The following is an 18,040-nucleotide window of genomic DNA, read 5'->3' as shown; positions in this document are numbered from 1 at the left end:
TGCCAGTTATAAAATAAATAAGTCACCAGGATATAATGTACAGCACAGAGAAAATACTCAATAATGTTGTAATAACTTTGTATGGGGCATAATACATAAAAATGTCAAATCACGCTGCTGAAACTAATATAATATTGTAAGTCAACTATACTTCAATTAAAAAAAAAAAAAAAGAAAGAACAAATCTACCCCCTTTGTGAAACACATTTTCTGTTCAGAGGCAGAAGTGCCTTCAAGATACCTTCCAGGGCCTCTCCCAGCAGCCTCCTCAGGTCCTGCTCAGAGGGACAGTGTCAGAGGCACAGAGAGGAGTGCCCACGGTGAGCCACTCTCCTGAAAGACAACCTCACCCTGTCCACGCTGCCCACCTCCTCTCCCCTAGACACTTGCAGGCGGATCTTTACTCAGAAACATGGCTGCACACACAACACTCCCCCTCCCAGCAGTGACACCACTTGTCCATAAGCGTCGTTCACAGACTCGTAGAAACTGACACGGAAATGAACCTACCTACAAAACAGAAATAGAGTCACAGGCATAGGAAACAAACTTATGGTTACCAGGGGCTAAGGGGGGGAGGGATAAAGTGGGAGATTGAAATTGACACATACACACTACTATATATAAAATAGATAACTAATAAGGACCTACTGTGTAACACAGGGAACTCTACTCAGTATCCTGTAATGACCTATACGGGAAACGAATCTGAAAAAGAGTGGATAGATGTATATATATAACGGATTCACTTTGCTGTACCCCTGAAACTAACACAACATTGTAAATCAACTATACTTCAATAAAAATTTTTTAAAAAGAAATTGATATTAGATGGGATGTTAGCGATCACCTGAAAATGGAAGGAGCTCATCCAATTAATTCAACAATTATTCATTCTGTGCCAGCTGTGCACCTGGATTCTGGTCCTTACGGTGTTTGCGCCTTTTAGAGACACTACATTTAAACATTAAAAAAAATTGTAGAGAAACAGGAGATAAAGATAATCCTAACAACTTCTACCATATATTTAGCGCTGACTCTGTGCCTGGCATCATAAGAAAAGCTTGATTTTCACTAATTCTAATCCTTAAAACAAGGCTTCAAGGTTGCCATTATTATCCCTTTATTGCAAATGAGTAAACCAAGCCTCAGAGAGGTTAAGTAAACCTCTAAGATCACACAGCTAGCAAGTGGCAGAACCAGCATCTGAACCCAAGTGTGTTAATTCCAAAGTCCACACATGTGCCACTATACTTTGGAGCTCAAAGTATGGCACGAAAGATGTCATTGCAGGCTGGAAATTCTCTGAATGGGTGTGCTCAGGGCTGCCCAGATTCCAAAGAGCCAAGAGGTACAGCCTTATCTCTGAATGCTGCCTGGCTTGTTCCAAGTTCATTAAGCTCAATATACCTAACGTAAAAGCTACTGGAGATTCTAGCATGGTGGATTCTGAGGTCAATATTAAGATAACAGGTCCAAACTAAAATCTTACACAAAGGAACATTAATGCTAATCCCTCCACCAGTAAAAGGCTTTGCTCTAAGGACAAAACACTTTGCAAATATTCTTCCACCAATCCCCACAGGTATCTTATTCGGTTGTAAAATTGTGCTTCAGACAAAGTTTAAAACAACAAAAACCAGCTTCTTAAGTATCAACTGTCCAAACAATACCCAGTTTACAATTTCTTGATTCATAATACATCATTCAATCCACCCTTCAACTTCTAGGAAATAAAACTCAAGAAAATAATTACTATAAAAACAACATTAAATATTCTAAGCAAACTTACTCAAGGTTCAAAATATGTTTTTTCTATCCCTTGTCTAACTCAAATTGAAATCAGTTTCCTCTCCTCTCCTTTGTCTCCTTTTATTAATTTGTCATAATCTCCCCTAAACCAGCAAATAATTCTCTTCCAAGTATATTTCATCAACCTTTTAGAATATCATTCTGGCTTGAAGAAAGAAGCCAGAAATACAATGCATTCCACGGCAGCTTAACCCAGTTGGATGAAATGGTTCAATAATTAAACCCAGATCAGGTGTTTCATCTCATATTAAGCACAGGGCCTAGGACAAAGCAGGCACCAACCAATGACAGCAAAATTAACTTGCAAACCCATTACTATCGGCAGGCGTCTTACTAATTTGGTTTGTGGCAGATGTGCACTCGAGTCTGGGAAGGCGGGGCAGGAGTGGAGGCTGGGGATGGGGAAAGGAGAGGAAAGTATCACCCCACTCCTGGAAACAGAGGAACTCCCTAGCTAGTGTATATCAGTGGGGGTGGGGAAGGAGGTTGGGAAAAATGGAGAAAGAGAAGGATCTTTTTCCCCATTTTCTGACATTTGAAGCAGATTATTGCTTTGAATAAGATGGAGAACCTAAGGTATTTATGATTTTTATGATACTAGATAACAGCACAGTACCTGCCGCGGTGAGCAAGTGGAAACCGAGTGCTTTCCATTTATCACCTCACTGAACCACCCTGCAAAGTGTGTACTAACATGCCCGTGTCATATCCCCAGAAAGAGGTGTTTCTCACCAGGTGGGGATGCGGCCTGCTAGACAGCAGGTGACATTTTTTGGTGCCATGGCCCCTTTTGGCAGTCTTGTGAAGTCTACCAGCACCATCTCAGAATTATGTTTTTAAACGTACAGAACAAAGGAAACCACCGTACCGCATCACAGGTCTAACCACAGACTCCATGGAGCACGTAGAGAGTTTCTGGGAGAGACTGGACTTGTCCCACACAAAGCGCGTGTGACAACTAGAAAGGCCACGCACTACAGAGCCACGTTGCCCTGCAGGCTTGCGCTGGGGGAGACGGCTGGGTGTGTGAGAGAGAGACCTCCATGAGCTGAGCAGCTGGGCGAGGTCAGGCCTGCGGCGCTGGTGTGCGCTCGATGCCCGAGGGCCAAAGACCGAGGCAGGCAGGATGGCTACTGCCGGTCTTGTCCCGAGGCGGCACTGGTGTTCTCCCTCCCGTGGCTGCTCCACAGGCATGCGCTGGGATCACACCAGGCTCGGCGATCAGGCACCAGAAATGGACTGATGGGGTTCACTCCAGATCATCAGGGAGGAACACAGAAGGCAGGCACGAGGCCCGTTTCAGCAGCAACACCTGATGGCCGCAACAACCCAAACTGGCCCGCTGAGCAATACCATGCAGGACCCCCACCCTGAATTGAGAAAGCAGGCCCTGTCGTCCTTAGGGAACTGCAGGGAGAGAGCCTTCTCCAGTTCAGGCTCCCAGCAGGAAACTGACAGCCCTTCAAATGGGATACCTGAGCAGAGTTTAATAGAGGCACTGTTTTCAAAGATGGAGGCGGGCTTAAGGGAAACCAAGACAGATGAAGTAGCCTAGATTAGCTAGGGATATTTACCTTTGCCACCCCTAGAGAGGCGAGGGAAAAGCAGCTATCGGAATTCAGAGAGGGCAGAAAAAAATATCCTGAGCTCACTTCCCTCCACCCTGCAAATCTCCCTGACACTTCCCATCAGCTGATCCCAACCAAAGCCCGGACTCCTTAAAGTTCATAATGATCAGCCTTGCAGGGCAGAGCAGGGAGAAGAAGAATTTAGAGTTATTCTAGAAAGGCAAACAGGATACTTTTCACAGGGGTGGGGAGAAAGTGCTCAAAGCCATTTAATTTGTAAAATAATTTTTACCCCATGGTAAAACATGGGTCCAGGAGATCAACAGGAGATACCACTTGTATTCTTTTTTCAGACAGTTGAACTATGTATCTGGGAGGAAAAGTAACTCAGTAAAGATTAATAAAAAAATAATCTACAAAAATAAGATTCAGACCCAAGTCTGCTTGACAACAGGGCCCACACTTTTAGCCACTCTGATTACTGCCTGTAACAGTTATATTTTAAAAGTGGGATTCTCAGACTGCACAAGGACTTGGCTATAACCCATTCTCATCTTACTGCTCAAAATATTTTTTTCTAGAACTACAGCATATGGACATTTTCATGTAAAACCCTCTATGAGAGAATTATAAACCCTTGTATGAGGACAAGCAGTACAGAAAGTGGTCTATGTTTGGAAACAGTCACCCAAAATAAGAAATAAATTAACGTTTGAAAGGGGAGAATCGCTTGTCTCAGCCTGGGCAAAGCTTCCGTTTTCAGAAATCTATGAAGATTAAAATGAGGCCTCAGGAGAAGCCAACATCACTGATTGTGTGAAAGCTTAGAGAGCAAGGCTGATTAGGCAAAATTCCATCCTGCAGACTTTACATCAGTGGGCAAGGGGAGGGTTCTTGTCTTTCCTTAGCAACTTTTTCGAAAAGGAATGCATTTGGTAGCTACTTGACACCAAGGAGAAAGCCTAGTTCAGAAAGCATAACACTCTCTGTGTGTTTCACTAGATTAACAACAGTTTATTCTGTTCTCAAGTGTTTTCCTGTTCTCATAAACCAGTGAAGGCTAATTTATGCCTGATTCCTTTTCACACTCATAGCAAGTATCTCCACGGATTTCTGTATTTCTATAGGCGTATATTTCAAGGCAAGCTCGGAGCTTTTTTAATTCTGCCACAGAGAAGATCCTAAGCAGAAAGGTATTTAGCAGGCCACAAGGGCAGGCACTACAGGCTGACAAAGAAGCATCTCAGCTCAACTGAGTCAAACCTGAAGAATGGGATAACCCCTTTGCTGCCACCTCTGCGCAGACAGATGAGAAGCCAAGCGCAGGTAACCATGCCAGAAATAAGAAAAGGTGGGACAATGTGAGCCCAAAAAGTAAGACCAGAAAACCAAAGTCACTTGTCACTTATTTGCCTGTTTCTAAGCTCCTGTCTCAAAAAACAGCAAAGCTTTGCACCATCTAAGAGACACTGTGGTATCATCATAGAACATGTCTTCAAAGCCTGTAGAAACAGGACAGGTTCTAACCAGGCCTTGCCACTTAGCCCTGGCTGTGTGCGACTGAGCAAATTCATCTCTCTGGAGCCTCAGTTTATCCAACTATATTACGGGGGTCACAATGCCCAGATAACAGGTTGATTGTGAGAGTTACATGAGATTTCCTGCCTTTTTTTTTTTTTTAACCAACCCAAAAAGCTTTACAAATAAAGCTCAATTTCCTCTAAGCTCAACTTTGCCTAAGTCAGGTTCTGTAAACACCACTGAAAATGTACTTGAGGGGGTCGAAGAACACCTCCAGAAAAAATTAAGATGGCACCAAAACACAGAACTTCCACTGCATTATGAAGGTTCATTTATAATTGAAGATGGAAACAAAGGCAGTCTCTTTGTTCTACAGGCTTCCAGAATCCCTCTCACCACTTACTGTATCATATTTGCCTGTCTAGTTGCCCCTTAGACTGTATGTCCTGGAGGGCAAAGATGTTATCTTTTACTTCCGTAATCCCAACACGGAGCATGGGAGTTGGGACATCCATAGTGTTCAATAAGTATTTATTGAACAGATAAACAGATTGCCAACTAAACACTGGCACTTGCCATCTACCCCTACAAGGATTAAATCATGAGCCACCACAGTCGCTGACCTTCAACACCCGCCGAAAGGAGTTCAGAGTGGAGATCAGGAAGGAGGCTCTCTGTGCTCTGGGAAAACTGGCAGAACAGGCCCTTCAGATAGTTAGATATTTTCAGAAGATCTGATGAGCCCCAATTCTTACATCTTCTCATCTCTCTGCTCCTCATGACTAGCAGGCAGCCTGTGCCAACATGTGTGTTCCACCACACATATACCCCCTTCACCACAATCACATACATGCTGACCTCACCCGCTACGTCTTTGGAGCAGTTCCCCAGAGCCATGTGAAACACTGTCTCCTGGGCTACAGTCCTCAATTTGCCCCAAACAAAACTTAACTCACAGCTCTCATGGTGTGCTTTTTTTTTTCTTTTCAGTTAACAAGATGGATGAACACATGAATTACTGCCTTCCTGCCTCTGTCGTAGGGCTGTTCTGAGGGTCAGAGATAACATGTGAACATGCTTGGGACATTATATAGTGTTTCAAAAGAGCTCAATGAACCGTCTTAGTTTTCTCAGTCTACAGGAAGAGGATGGGAAGTGCTTTTCAAGGCAGGAAAAGAGATGGCTGATAGCCTGACCTTAAAGGAAAGATGTAAAATTTTAAATGTAACTACAGAACTTAACTACTGCCTCAAAGTGTACATTCCTGGCCACAGGTCTTAAGCAACTAACAAAAATAAAGTTACACATTTGTCAGTAATGACTTCATTCAGGAAAACGGAAATCACTCTAGGTATTTTGAACAGGAAGGGATTTAATACTAGAGATTAGAAGCTTACAAAAACATTGGAGGGGCTGAGGAAATAAACATAAGAGAAAGTTGCCTTTAGAATTCAGGAAATTAGCAAGTGCAGACATTGCAAAAAAGTACTGTCAATGATCTCAGCTACAGGAAAAAAAAAAAAAAAAAAGTAAGGCTCACAAGCTTCTGCTTCAGAGAGCAAGCCAGCAGAAGTGTGTGTGTGTGTACGCGTGCGTGTGTGTGTGCGTATATTCCCCCTTGTACCTTTTATCAATGTATTGCCTCTCTGAGCGAAATTCACGCTTTCCTTCCTGCTCCGTGAGAATGAATCTGGGCCCTTTAAACATTTCCCTTTGGCTGCTGGCTGGAAATTAAGTTTTGTCTGTGGAGGGCACTGGAGAGATGGCAGGAGGAAGGGGTTCTGCTTCCTGGTTCTGGAGAGACTCCTGCTGCAGGGGCAGCTTTTCCCACCTCCAGCTCCCGCAGTACAAATGACTCCCCCAGCACCCAACTCCTACAGCGAATGACAGCCTGCAGGACCCAGCAGCCAGGTACCCCCGGCACCCCCGAAGGGCTTCTGGAGCTGTGTGCCTTCTGTGAAGCTCCCCTGCGCAACTTCCCCGGGCACCTGGAGGGCGGATTTCCAGCAGGTTCCACCAGGGAGGCCCCACAGCAACCTCTCAACCGGTCAGTGAAACTCAGCCACAGCCTCCCCAGAACGTCTGGAGCTCAGACCTGGGGGAGGGGAGGGGTGGAGCTCTTCCTAGGACCTCAGCCCAAGGGGCGGTGGCCGCTCCTTATGTCTGCTAATCCTGTATTGTTTAGAGATCTCTTTACTTCTGACTACCCAATCCCTCATTCCACAAGCCTCTGCTGTACTGGCACGTCTTTATACTACGGTCTCCCTGTTCAAATTGCTGTACGGTTCCTCTCTCTTGATTGGACGCAGACCAATCCATCCCTCAGTAAGTTTTAGTATATCACTGTGTAAAATAATTCATTATATGGGATTACTGACTTCCCTTAGTCATGTTGCTATATTCATTCATGCATTCATTTATCCACTCATTCAACAAATATTCACTGAACACTTACTATGTAGTAGGTACTGGGCCTACAAGGTCTTGCCCTCCAGGAGCTTACAAACCAAAGCAAGATAGACACAAGTATGAGACCAAGTAGAGTACAGAGGTGAATAAAGTGGTTTTCTTTTTTCCAAATTCTCTCCCCCACTGCGTTGTGCTGCATTACTCTTTTCCATCGCAACGTCTCAGGCAGATCGTATAGCTTTCTGGTCATTTCAGCGATTAAAATTCCATTTTAAAACTCCAACATGAACGGTGTCTCTCCTCTCCCTGGCTGGCGGGGTAGAGGGTGGCAAGGTCAGCTTCTGGAGCACCTGCTCTCCCTCCTGCCTATGTGCCAGGACAGGGAGAACGAAGGAAGAAAAGCGTCTCCTATTCCTGACGCCCCATGTCTCAGGGAGCACAGCCTCTTGGATGGGAGGGCCTCTGCTCTGCGGGGCTCCCGACGGGGGTCAGGCCCCGTCTCGCCCTCTCTCAGACCCCCTCTTGGCCCTCCCCCTGAAGGTACCCCGCTTCCTGCTGGAGTCCCACTGCCCAGCAGGCACCCCTCCTGCCCGGGACACCAGCAAGCGGCTTCAAGCCACACAATCGTCTCTCTCCAGGTCTCCTTTCCCCTGCTCGGGGAGCCCCGGCCCGGACCCAATCCTAACCCGCCGCCTTAGCGGCGTTCCGTCTGGGGAATGGGTGCCAGGCTCCGGGGCCTGCAGATGCCTCCACTCTCTGGGCTGGGATTCCCGGGAGCGGCATCTCTACGAGGGCGGGGCGGGAAGAGAGCGACCACGGGGGAAGACGGGCAGAGCCACGGCACTCCTCGCCGGCTCACAACCCGTGAGTCTACAGGTGAGTGCCCGCTGCCCTTGCGGGCCGTTCGGCGCCCCGAACACCTGGCTGGTGGTAGCATTTCCAGCCACCAATCCCTCAGCAAGCCCTGCAGTGGCTATTAGGCCCAGCTGTTGGCAGCTCTGCTAGTGCTGTGAAAGAATGAGCGTCACTTTCAAGCCCAGGTTGGCCCCTGTTGATAGCTCTAGACAGGAAGTCCCTCTGAGTTCCGCTGTTACACAGGGAAACACTAATAGCTCCACAATAGGCCTGTTCTGTGGGGACCTGACCCAGGCAGAAACGAGAGGGTTTCCCCAGAGCAGGTGAGATCTGAGCTGAGTCCTAAAGGACACGCAGGTTTACCTAAGCACAGAGTGTAAGGAGAAGGTGCCAAAGACAGAGGAAAGGTCATGTGGAAGTCTGGAGGATAGAGCGGTTTCTTCCAGGAACCGCAAGTTTTTCCTACAACAAATACTCACAGGCACCTACGATGTGCCAGGCATGGTTCTAAGTCTGGAGGGACAGCAGAAAGCAAGACACCACAAAAACCCTGACCCTCACGACGCTTACTGTGTTGGTGGAAGCAGGGAGGCAAGGCAGGGCGCCGAGGAACCCGAAGCATCCGAGAAAAGGGGGCCAGGGAGGCAGGGCCTTGAAGCACAGCCAGGAAAGTACGGCTTACCTTGAGAACATGGGAATTTCACTGAAGGATTTTAAGCAGAGGAGAGGCATGAGACATTTACATCATATCACTCTGTTCCAGAGCATATTTTCTTTTGCTTTTTCCATAAAAATCCTCCCCATTCATTTTTTCAAGGCTCGCACAATCCTCTTAGTATATCTGACAAAGGAGGATACAAACAGGAAGTACCAAAGAACCTCAACAGGAATACAGGCACAAAAACCCTAATGACACTGGAGCAGTTGGTCACCCATTCAGAAAATAATACATATGGAACCTTATATCACACATCAGTGAAAATGAAGTTCAAATTGAATATAAGATTTCAACATAAAAATAAGACTATAAAAACGCTAGAAGAAAATATATTTTTTATAATCCTGGAGGGGGAAGATATTTTAAAACGTGACGCAAAATATTCATATATTTGACTTCTGGTCAAAATTTTAAGCATCCAAGGGGCAAAAGTGACCATACACAATATTTCAGATCACAAAAAGGAAAACGTATACAATATACGTGACAAGAAAGGGGCAATGCGTACAAAATTCTCACAAATCAACATGAAAAAGATTAATGGCACAATAAAATAAAGGCAAAGGATATGAACAAACATTTCTCAGTAAAAAACACACAAATCAATGTTATTAAACATAAAAAAAGATGTTTCACCTTTAAAAATGGAATCTAAAATTGCATCAGCATTTTTATTCATTCTCTTTCTTTCCAGCTTTATTGAGATATACTTAACATATAACACTGTATATGTTTAAGGTTTACAATGTGATGATTTGATACACGTATATATCACAAATGTTTACCACAATAAGGTTAGTTAGCACATCCTTGGCTTCACATAATGACCATTCATTGTGGTTATTGTTGTTATGGTGAGAAGATTAAACTTTGGGGGTTTTTTTTGTTTTTTTTGTTTTTATTATTTATTTATTTATTTATTTATTTTTGGCTGCGTTGGGTCTTCGTTTCTGTGCGAGGGCTTTCTCTAGTTGCGGCAAGCGGGGGCCACTCTTCATCGCGGTGCGCGGGCCTCTCATTATTGCGGCCTCTTGTTGCGGAGCACAGGCTCCAGATGCGCAGGCTCAGTAATTATGGCTCACGGGCCTAGTTGCTCCGCGGCATGTGGGATCCTCCCAGACCAGGGCTCGAACCCGTGTCCCCTGCATTGGCAGGCAGATTCTCAACCACTGTGCCACCAGGGAAGCCCCATGGTGAGAAGATTAAAGCTCTACTCTCACAGCACCTTTCAAGTATGCGATATAGTATTGCTAACTACAGTCCCCATGCTGTACATTAGATTCCTGGAACTTACCCTATAAGTAAAAGCTTATCCCTCTCACCAACATCCTCCCACTTCCCCCACCCTCAGCCCTTAGCAACCACCACTCTCCTCTTTGTTTCTGTGAGTTCAATGTTTTTAGATTCCACATATACGTGAGATCATACAGTACTTGTCTTTCTCTGACTTATTTCACTTAGCATAATGTCCTCAAGATAGGATTTCACTCTTTTTTATGGCTGAATAATATTCCCTTTCTTTTTTATATTATATACATATATATCAATCACATTTTCTTTATCCATTCATCCATTGATAGACACTCAGGCTGTTTCCATGGCTTGGCTGTTGTGAATAATGCTGCAACATGGGGATGCATGTATCTCTTTGAGGCAGCAATTTCACTTCCTTTGGTTATATACTTACAAGTGGGACTGCTGGATCATATGGTAGTTCTATTTTCAGTTTTTTGAGGCACCTCCATACTGTTTTCCACAGTGGCTGCACCAACTTACATTCCCACCAACAGAGCACTAGGGTTCCCTTTTCGACCCATCCTACCCACCATTTCTCATCTCTGTCTTTTTTTTCTTTTGGCCGTGTCAGGTCTTCATTGCTGTGCATGGCCTTTCTCTAGTTGCAGCGAGCAGGGGCTACTCTTTGTTGTCGTGTTCGGGCTTCTCATTGCGGTGGCTTCTCTTGTTGCAGAGCATGGGCTCCAAGCACGCAGGCTTCAGTAGTTGTGGTGCGCAGGCTCAGTAGTTGTGGCATGTGGGCTTAGTAGTTGTGGCTCGCGGTCTCTAGAGCGCAGGCTCAGTAGTTGTGGCGCAGGGGCTTAGTTGCTCCGTGGCATGTGGGATCCTCCCAGATCAGGGATTGAACCCGTGTCCCCTGCATTGGCAGGAGGATTCTTAACCACTGCACCACCAGGGAAGACCCTGATCTCTGTCTTTTTGATAACAGCCATGCTAACAGCCATTTCCGTGGCTGCAGGTTCACACTATGGGCACACACATGGCACGGAGGCTGGTGACGGGAGTCAGGCTAGCAGGTGCAGGTGCACAGCTAAAGGGGCTAGCCCCACGTGTGCATGCAGCAGTGAGGGTCAGCTGCAGGGTTTAGGCTGGCACCTTGCACTCGTGCCACCACAGAGGCCTGGGCAGGCTGTCAGTGCAGACGCCAGGCTCCAATGGCAGTGGGGAGGTGAAGAAGGGGCAGTGGAAGACATCAGGCGGCTGATGGCAGAAAACTGGTGAAATCTTCAGGGCCCACGGTGGCCGTGCTGGCCACTGGTTTCCTCGGCGTCAAAGCTTCTGGTGTCCTCTGTAGAGGAGGGCACTGGGAACCTCAGTGGCTCCCAAGGTGTGGCTGATTCTGGTGGCCCCTGCTCTTCTTCCTTGTTCCCAGCCATCCCGACGTGTCTCAGCTTTGCCAGTCTCTGAACAGGATGAAACTAAAGTGGGTCCTTCACATGGTGCCCCAAAAGGCTGGGAAGCTAGTGGCTCACCCCACCTCCCTCTCCAGGCAAGGGCAACTCTTTCTGGGTGGGACGTTATCTCTCAGCACTGAGCAGAGGGGAATGGGATGATGCAGGCAGAGTGAGCTGCTCTCCTTTCCCTTTTGGTGCAGTTTTTCCCACGGTTTTTGCTCCACTGCGTTGCTTAAGTTTCTTCAGTGGACTCCGGATCTCTCCTAGAGCTATTTCTGTTGGTGGGCAGCTGTCTAACCTTTGCTGTGGGACACAGCCTAGGGTCCCCACTTCCCCATCTTGATGATGCCCTGCACTGCCTCTTTCAGTAATCACAACTTGCAACACCTGCAATAAACTAAATGCTCTACAATTTTTTTTTTAATGATTTACTACCAATCTTGATTTTCTTCATTCTATGCTGGTGTAAATCTCTTGCATTCCTATACATTAACAATGAAAAATCTGAAAGAGAAATTAAGGAAACGCTCCCATTTACCACTGCAACAAAAAAAAATAAAATACCTAGGAATAAATCTACTTAAAGAGACAAAAGACCTGTATGCAGAAAACTATAAGAACCTGATGAAAGAAATTAAAGAGGCTACAAACAGATGGAGAGATACACCATGTTCTTGGATTGGAAGAATCAACATTGTGAAAATGACTATACTATCCAAAGCAATCTACAGATTCAATGAAATCCCTATCAAACTACCAATGGCATTTTTCACAGAACTAGAACAAAAAATTTTACAATTTGCATGGAATCACAAAAGACCCCAAAGAGCCAAAGCAATCTTGAGAAAGGAAAATGGAGCTGGAGGAATCAGGCTCCCTGACTTCAGACTATACTGCAAAGCTACAGTAATCAAGACAGTATGGTACTGGCACAAAAACAGAAATATAGATCAGTGGAACAGGATAGAAAGCCCAGAGATAAACCCACGCACCTATGGTCAACTAGTCTATGACAAAGGAGGCATGAATATGCATTGGAGAAAAGACAGTCTCTTCAGTAAGTGGTGCTGGGAAAACTGGACAGCTACATGTAAAAGAATGAAATTATAACACTCCCTCACACCATACACAAAAATAAACTCAAAATGGATTAAAGACCTAAATGTAAGACCAGACACTATAAAACTCTTAGAGGAAAACATAGGCAGAACACTCTATGACATAAATCACAGCAAGATCCTTTTTGACACACCTCCTAGAGAAATGGAAATAAAAACAAAAATAAACAAATGGGACCTAATGAAACTTAAAAGCTCTTGCACAGCAAAGGAAACCACAAATAAGACCAAAAGACAACCCTCAGAATGGGAGAAAATATTTTCAAACGAAGCAACTGACAAAGGATTAATCTCCAAAATATACAAGCAGCTCATGAAGCTCAATATCAAAAAAACAAACAACCCAATCCAAAAATGGGCAGAAGACCTAAAGACATTTCTCCAAAGAAGATATACAGATTGCCAACAAACACATGAAAGGATGCTCAACATCACTAATTATTAGAGAAATGCAAATCAAAACTCCAATGAGGTATCACCTCACACTGGTTAGAATGGGCATCATCAGAAAATCTACAAACAACAAATGCTGGAGAGGGTGTGGAGAAAAGGGGACCCGCTTGCACTGTTGGTGGGAATGTAAATTGATACAGCCACTATGGAAAACAGTATGGAGGTTCCTTAAAAACTAAAAATAGAACTACCATACAACCCAGCAATCCCACTCCTGGGCATATATACCCTGAGAAAACCGTAATTCAAAAAGAGTCATGTACCACAATGTTCATTGCAGCTCTACTTACAATAGCCAGGAAGCAATCTAAGTGTCCATCGACAGATGAATGGATAAAGAAGATGTGGCACATATATATAATGGAATATTACTCAGCCATAAAAGGAAACAAAATTGAGTTATTTGTAGTGAGGCGGATAGACCTAGAGTCTGTCATACAGAGTGAAGTAAGTCAGAAAGAGAAAAACAAATACCATACGCTAACACATATATATGGAATCTAAAAAAAAAAAAAAAAAGGTTCTGAAGAACCTAGGAGCAGGACAGGAATAAAGACACAGACGTAGAGAATGGAGTTGAGGACACGGGGAGGGGGAAGGGTAAGCTGGGATGAGGTGAGAGAGTGGCATGGACATATATACACTACCAAATGTAAAACAGATAGCTAGTGGGAAGCAGCCACATAGCACAGGGAGATCAGCTCGGTGCTTTGTGACCACCTAGAGGGGTGGGATAGGGAGGGTGGGAGGGAGACGCAAGAGGGAGGAGATACAGGGATATGGGGATATTGTATGCACATAGCTGATTCACTTTGTTATAAAGCAGAAACTAACACAACATTGTAAAGCAATTATACTCCAATAAAGATGTCTAAAAATAAATTTAAAAAATAAAATAAAATGGTTGTGAATAGAAAAAAAAAAGAAGCTAAATTCCAGGGCCTACACTTATTTCTATTACACTCAAATTTCCAAATGATCTGAACAGGTCTGAATTCTGGGCTGAAATTAACAAAGTTTCCTATCTGTCATGCCAGCTCTCGATTCCACGTTATATTTTTATCCCAAGTCATTTTTCTTAATGATGAACATGTCAGGAACAAAGACAGAAAGCAAATGCAGTCAGATCAAAGAGGGAAACCCCAGCACAATTCAGGCATGGGAGAGGGCTTCTGTCAAGGTGGGAGCTGCCACAGGAGAGGCCCAAGCTTGGAGGTGACCAAAAAAAAGGTGAGCAAAGTTGGGATTTGGAGGGGGCAAATGACCACATGCCCAGTGAGGTTAACAGATAAGGCAGCCAGGTGGTTCACCACACACCACCTGTGCCAAAAGAGTGAGACAGGGATGGACGCTTGGATGAAAGAGACCCCATAGTGCCTGGGGTACCTGGAGAGACCCAGAAGTAACACAAACTCTCACCACCAGGTAACTGTGTACCAGCATCCCACCAGCATCATACCTTACCTCTCCTTAAAGACAATATGACATAAGACAGGAAGTCTCAAGTATCTAGATGAGTACAGAAGCAATAATTTTCTAATATTTGAAGGAAGTGAACATCAGGAAAAAGAGGTACTAAATTCAACAGACAGAAGTAATACCTAAGGAAACAGAGTTAATGAAACAAACAGAAACACTGAAAGAAGTACTGGGAAAAGAATCAACTAGAGATCTTGGAAAAACATAAACAGCACAATGGATACAGCTGAGGAGCGATGAATAAATCAAGAAATTCTCTCAGAATGCAGCCCAAATTTTCAAAGAGATCAAAAATATGAAATGAAAGTTACAGTGTTATTTATGCTGCATTCTACTGGTAAGAAATGAATCACAGGTTAGTTACTGAGCCCAGAGTAAAGGGGAGGGGACCACACAGGACTGGGAGGGATGACCCACGGGGGGCATCCTTGTGACATCCACCCTTCCACAATCCCCCATGACTCCATGCCTACCTCTATTATCACCTCCCATGTGATGTTATCATCTGTTTACTTGTCAGCCTCCCTCCTAGACTCTAAACCTCATGGGGGCAAGAACTATCTCACTCATCGTCCGTATCCACAAGGGTTGGCTCAGGGTCCAGCATACAGCAGGTGCTTGCTAAATGTTTATAGAATTAAATTATCCCTGTTGCAATCATCTAGAGTACACAGAATCAGGGAACCTGGCTCTAAAGATAGTTCTGGACCATCTGGGTTGTATCTCTAAAACAAAATTAAAATTAAATTAATTGTTTTCAATGTAAAGGTAACCTCCAGAAGAACTGAAGTAGTACATGTAAGTTCCAAGACGTTAGGAGAAAAGGAGACAAGGAAAACATAATCCAACAGAAGCCTTTTACACACCCCACTCAGAAATCTACAAATAAAGTAAACAAAACATAATAACATGGCAGATTTAAACCACATAGCCATCAGACTTGAACTAAAGATGCAAAAAAAGAATTTTGTAGCCAACAATTTGTGTGCAAACACACATGGCACATTTATAAAAACTATGTATCAAGCCACAAAGAAAACCTCAGACACTCCAAAAAGCAAAAAGGCAGATCATTATCGTAACACAATTTAAAATTCACAAAACAAAAAGATGGACAGTGCCTCCCCCCTCCTCCAGCCAAAGAATGGGGATAGCCACAAAAATGCAAACTCTTAAATAATGCCTACGTGAAAGAAAAAGTAAAATAGAAATTATAAATCTAAATAGAACACTAACCACAAAAGATAATCAAATGTCTCCTCCCTGAAACTGCATCAGGTCCGTATGATAGGTGGGTTCTGTCAAACCTTGAAGTTTAGCATTTCCATGTTATACAAACAAGTCCAAATCACAGATAAGGGTGAAAGATTTTTCATTGATATTATGAAGTTAGCATAGCAGTGACATCAAAACCAGATAAAGAATATACAAGGAAAAAACCACAGGCCAATCTCATGTATGAACCTACATGCAGAATGTATACCTACTAGAATATTTAAATAATGAAAAAAATATGACTGATTCCAGGAATGCAATGTTAGATCACATTTTAAAAATCTATTATACATTGAATTATATTAACAAATCAGAGAAGAAAACGTGTATAAACATTTCAATAGATGACAGGAAAGTACAAGATAAAAGTTAATACCTATTTCTTAAAAAAAAAAAAAAAAAAAAAAAACTCAACAATCTAGAGTGGAAAAAAACATCAAAAACCAAAACAAAGATTGTACTTAATGGTGAAAATTAGAACCTTTCCCACTCAGATCAGGTCCAACTCAAGGATGCCTTCTATCACTGCTACTATTAAAAATCATACTGGAAGACCTAGCCAATTCAATAAATAAAGTAAAAGAAAAAAGCTCTGTAGGTAATATAATTGTGTAGCATGAAGAAACCATGAGAACTAACTGACAGAAAGTCACAACAAGGTAGCTAGTTACAAAATACAAAAATCCATAGCTCTACTATAAACTAATAATTACCAATTGTGGGGGAAAAAAGAAATATCCCATTTACACTAGCAGTTAAAACTATTACCACTATTGGGCTTCCCTGGTGGCGCAGTGGTTAAGAATCCACCTGCCAATGCAGGGGACACGGGTTCGAGCCCTGGTCCAGGAAGATCCCACATGCCGCAGAGCAGCTAAGCCCGTGCACCACAACTACTGAGCCTGCGCTCTAGAGCCCGCAAGCCACAAGTACTGAACCCGCAAGCCACAAGTACTGAACCCTCATGCCACAACTACTGAAGCCCATGCACCTAGAGCCTGTGCTCTGCAACAAGAGAAGCCACTGCAATGAGAAGTCCAGGCACCACAATGAAGAGTAGCCCCCGCTCGCCACAACTAGAGAAAGCCCGCATGCAGCAACAAAGACCCAACACAGCCAAAAAAAAAAAAACTATTACCACTATAAATAAACAAGAAATATATTATACCTACATAAAGAAATCTAAAAAATTTACTGAATTTATTGTATAAAAGCAGTCCTCAATATATCTCCCCAAAATAATTTACAAATTCAAAGAAACCTCAATTAAAATCCCCAGAAGATTTTCACAGAGAAGACCATGCTGATTTTAAAATTCATAAGAAAATGTCCAAGAATAGATAATTTTGAAAAATAGCATTGGAAGGGGATTTGCCATACTAATTGTCAAATATATACTTTAAAGATTTCGGTAAATTTTTTTAAATGGGGCATTGGAGCAGAAATAGAAAAAAAGAGAAACCCTAAACATACCTCCATGTGTGACAGGAATTTAGTATATGATTTTTTTAAATGTTGTACATAAAATCATTGGCAAAAAGATGAATTATGCAATAAATAATTCCGAGAACAACTATCAATCTGGAAAAAAATAATTAGGTTTCCTGCCACCCACAAAAATAAATTCCATGTGAATTGAAGATTTAAAGTTTAAAAAAATGAAAAAAAAAATCTAGAATGTGTTTATAACCTTGAGTTCAAAAAGTCTCTTTGGAACATGATTTTTAGATAAATACTAAATCGGAATGCTAAGTAAAATAAGTCAGACAGAGAAAGTCAAATACCATACGAGCTCACTTACATGTGGAATTTTAAAAACAAAACAAACAAAACAAGAGGAAAACAAAAAACAAAAAAAACAAGTTCACAGATAGAGTGAAAAGACTGGTGGTTTCCAGAGCAGGGGCAGAGGGTGAGGGGGTGGGTGAAATGGGTGAAGGGGGTGAAAAGGTACAAACTTCCAGTTATAAAATAAGAAGTCATAGGGATGTAATGTACAGTCAATAATACCATACTGTGTGTCTGAATGTTGCTAAAAGAGTAGATCTTAAAAGTCTTTATCACGAGAAAAAAAATTTTGAAACTATGTATGGTGACAGATGTTAACTAGACTTATTGTGGTGATCATTTCACAATATATAC

The sequence above is a fragment of the Balaenoptera borealis genome (assembly GCF_965194805.1).
Source record: "Balaenoptera borealis genome assembly, chromosome: 5".
Classification (NCBI taxonomy): Eukaryota; Metazoa; Chordata; class Mammalia; order Artiodactyla; family Balaenopteridae; genus Balaenoptera; species Balaenoptera borealis.
Note: the sequence above shows the minus strand (reverse complement) of the source record.